General features: G+C 50.0%; 1 pseudogene; it reads right to left on the reverse strand.

Moving 5' to 3' along the window:
* Positions 1-1,581: 1,581 nt before the first annotated feature.
* On the reverse strand, positions 1,582-2,325 carry LOC135384867 (uncharacterized; annotated as a pseudogene).
* Positions 2,326-3,350: the final 1,025 nt, after the last annotated feature.

Genomic DNA, 3,350 nt, shown 5'->3' on the forward strand with positions numbered 1-3,350 from the left:
AGGCTTTACGCTTTTTGTCAGGCATGCTACCGTCCAATTGTCTGTTATGAGGATGAATTTTCGGCCAAGGAGATAATGCCGAAACTTTGCTGTAATAGCCCAGTGCACGGCTATACATTCCCACACGTTGCTGTGTAGTTTGCACTCGTCTGGCGTGAGGGCGCGGCTGGCATAGCTGATAACAACTTCTTTGTTCTGGTGTACCTGCGAAAGCACTGCACCTATGGCAGAGCCTGATGCATCCGTGGTAACTGTTGTAGGGGCGTTGGCATCAAAATGGGCAAGAAGTGGAGGCAGTGTGAGGGCCCTGCGTATCGTTTGGAATGCCTCTTCACACTCAGGGCTCCAGTAGAATATCTTGGACTTAATAAGGGCCTGCAGGGGTGCTGCAATTTTAGCGAAGTCCTTGATGAAGCGACGGTAGAAGCTGGCAGTTTGAACCCACGAGAGAACTTGCTTCTGAGTGCGAGGAGTTGGGATACGACTCATAGCAGAGGCTTTGTCAGGGTCTGGGCGATGACCTTCGCTTGATATGACGAAGCCAAGAAACTTAATGGACTGTAGACCAAAGCGGCACTTGTCCAGAGAGACTTTTAGTCCACTGTCTTGGAGAAGCTGGATGCCTTCTTGGAGAATGCTGGCAAATGTGCTAAAAGACTGAGCGCAGATGAGGACATCATCGAGGTATACACGGATACCAGATTTGTCCGGGCGAGGCGCAAGATCGTGGAAAACTGTTTGCATGATGCGCTGGAAAGTGGACGGCGCATTCTTCAAACCGAATGGCATTCGTGTCCACATGTATGTGCCATGATGAGTAATAAATTCTGTCTTTTCGTAGTCCTGGGGGCGAAGGCTGACTTGCCAATATGCACATTTCAAGTCCATTGTTGCGAAATATGCGCAATGTGCAACGTCTTGGATAATGTCTTCTATGATGGGCAAGGGGTGCACGACAGAGATTGTACGTTCGTTTAACGGGCGTAATTCACGCAAAGCCGTTTTTTGTCTCCACGTGACACTACAACGACGGGAAAGGCCCATGGTCCCGAGGCGGGAAGTATGATGCCTTGGTTCAAGAGCTTCTTTATCTGGCTTTCAATGAACTGTCTGTCTTCCGTCGTATATCTGTACGGGCTGCGGCTATATGGCAAGGCATTGGGCAAGAGGTCGATGCGATGCTGCGTACCCGCGAAGTGACCAAGGTCGTCTTCATGGCGTGCGAATACCTCCATATGTTTAGCCAAAATATCCGTTATGGTTGACTGCTGGCTGGTCGATAACTGATCTCTTATGTGTGCTGCTGGAAGATCTGGATGAACTGGAAGGAGCAGAGTGCCAGCTGAAGGCGTAGCGTTGGCATTATGTGAAGGCAATGGCGGAGCTTCCTGAGCCAGAGTCCGCCACAGTAGCTGGTCTGGTGAAGGCAAGGGGTCTTTTTGTAGGCAGTCTGGTGACGCAACTTGCACTTGTGCAGCGAAATTTGAGTGCGTCAGAATGACGGCATTAGCCATTTGTGGAGCTAGCTTCTGAGCTGCGGTGACTATCACACCAGAGACCGCGTGCTGGAGCTGGACTGGCCTAGGGGGTTCGAAGATGAGACGGCCATGTGCGGATTCGAACCAATCTTCCTTTTTGCGCGTCACTGAGAGTGACAGGACAGCCTTCAATGACCCGTAGCTTCGCAAAAGCGTACTGATGAAGAGACTGACCATGTTCCTGAGTCACTTTCATGACTTGGTTTTGCCACTCGATTAGGGTCAAGTCCGGAGAAAACGTTTCTTGAAGAGCTGCGCTCCATGTTGTCCAAGTGTCAAACTGGCTTCCAAACGCGAGGTGCCAATTACGAGCAGCGCCTTTGAGCTTGCTTGCGGCAATCAGGCGGGTCGTAGCGTCCTCCCAACACGCAAGTTGCTGGACACGGCGAACATCCTCCAACCACATTTTAACATTTTGCTTCCGTGAGTCTTCGAACTGTGGTATGGATGATGACAGATCCGGCAGCGTAGTTAGAGTTGTCGTCGGGCGTGGCATATGCTGAAGCAAAGCTTACAGGTTTTGTAGCGTCGCGGGGTCCAATTGTACCGCGGGGCCACCTGTGCTGGTTGAAGACGTCTGTTCGAGAGGCGGAGACGCTTCACGTTGCGCATTAATATTTGTCATCAAACGTTGCACGAGTTCATCCTTCGGACCGGCACTGTCCAACTGCCGTGCTTCCACTTCTTCTCTGAGAAGTTCTGCACTGAAGCGCGATTGCACTGCATTGCGATTGCGATTGCGCTGCATTGTAGCAGCGTCTAACTGTTCCCAAACAATACCTTGCATGGCGTTGAAACGGCGGGGCTTGGCGTGTAGATCAAATGCTTGGCAGGGCGATGATAAGGCTTCAAAGGGGCTTGCTGTTGTGGCTGAATGGCTGGCTAAGACTCATGGTCGACTGCGCCAAATATGAGTTGAGGCAAGGGAACAGTTTACTTTAACAATTTACTTAAAGAGTGTATATGGCTCGTGCTTAATACCTCGAGGCCGAGACGCTGATTCTCTCCTCGGCCGTCCGGAAATCTGAGAGCACGCTAAGAGCGACCACAGGTGTTCAAAATACCGGATGCCTGTCGGCTCGCGTTATCTGATCCTTGCGTGCCGATTCTGTGTGCGTCTGTGTGAGCTATTTGGCTGAGTCCGTCGGGTTGTACAATCTCACAATTACTATACGTCCTCATTTTACTGCTAGGTGAAAATTTCCGAAATCCATGATATGGACACGTGATCATGATACCAATGTGTCTTCGTTGAGGGTTGAGAGGAACTCTTATGCGGACTTCTTTTATATCCGAACCGTTTTGTTGCAAACCGGTTAACGCTATTATTTTTTACGGTTCTGTTCGGGTTCAACAGTGTCATAAAAATTTCGGTTCTGATTCGGGTAAGGTTTTCGGTTGGGATCGGTTCGACACCTGTATGCCGTCGATAATATCTCTCTAGCACCGTGATACAAGTGGTTTCGCACGTTTTAAAAGGCTTTGCTGGACCCATTTCCGAATTTCGCTGTCGCCTCTGTTACAATCCCAGTAGAAGGGCATAGCATAAGCCGTCGCGAATATGTCTTTGGCACCATGAATAAAGGGGATTCGCACGTTTTAAAGGGCTCTGCTTTGCCCATCATGCAAAATGAAGTTGGATTCAGAACAAGTTCTGCAGTTGAATTCTGGCATATGATGAAATGGCCTATGATGTCGAATGATGGGTAACATTGTGATGGGCTGTGATGTTGAATGATGGGTAATGATGTGGTGTGTTGTGATTAGACCTGTGCGCCGATGCCACTTGGACCGGCGGCGGCGTCGAGCCGG

The sequence above is a fragment of the Ornithodoros turicata genome, chromosome 2 (assembly GCF_037126465.1).
Source record: "Ornithodoros turicata isolate Travis chromosome 2, ASM3712646v1, whole genome shotgun sequence".
Taxonomy (NCBI): domain Eukaryota; kingdom Metazoa; phylum Arthropoda; class Arachnida; order Ixodida; family Argasidae; genus Ornithodoros; species Ornithodoros turicata.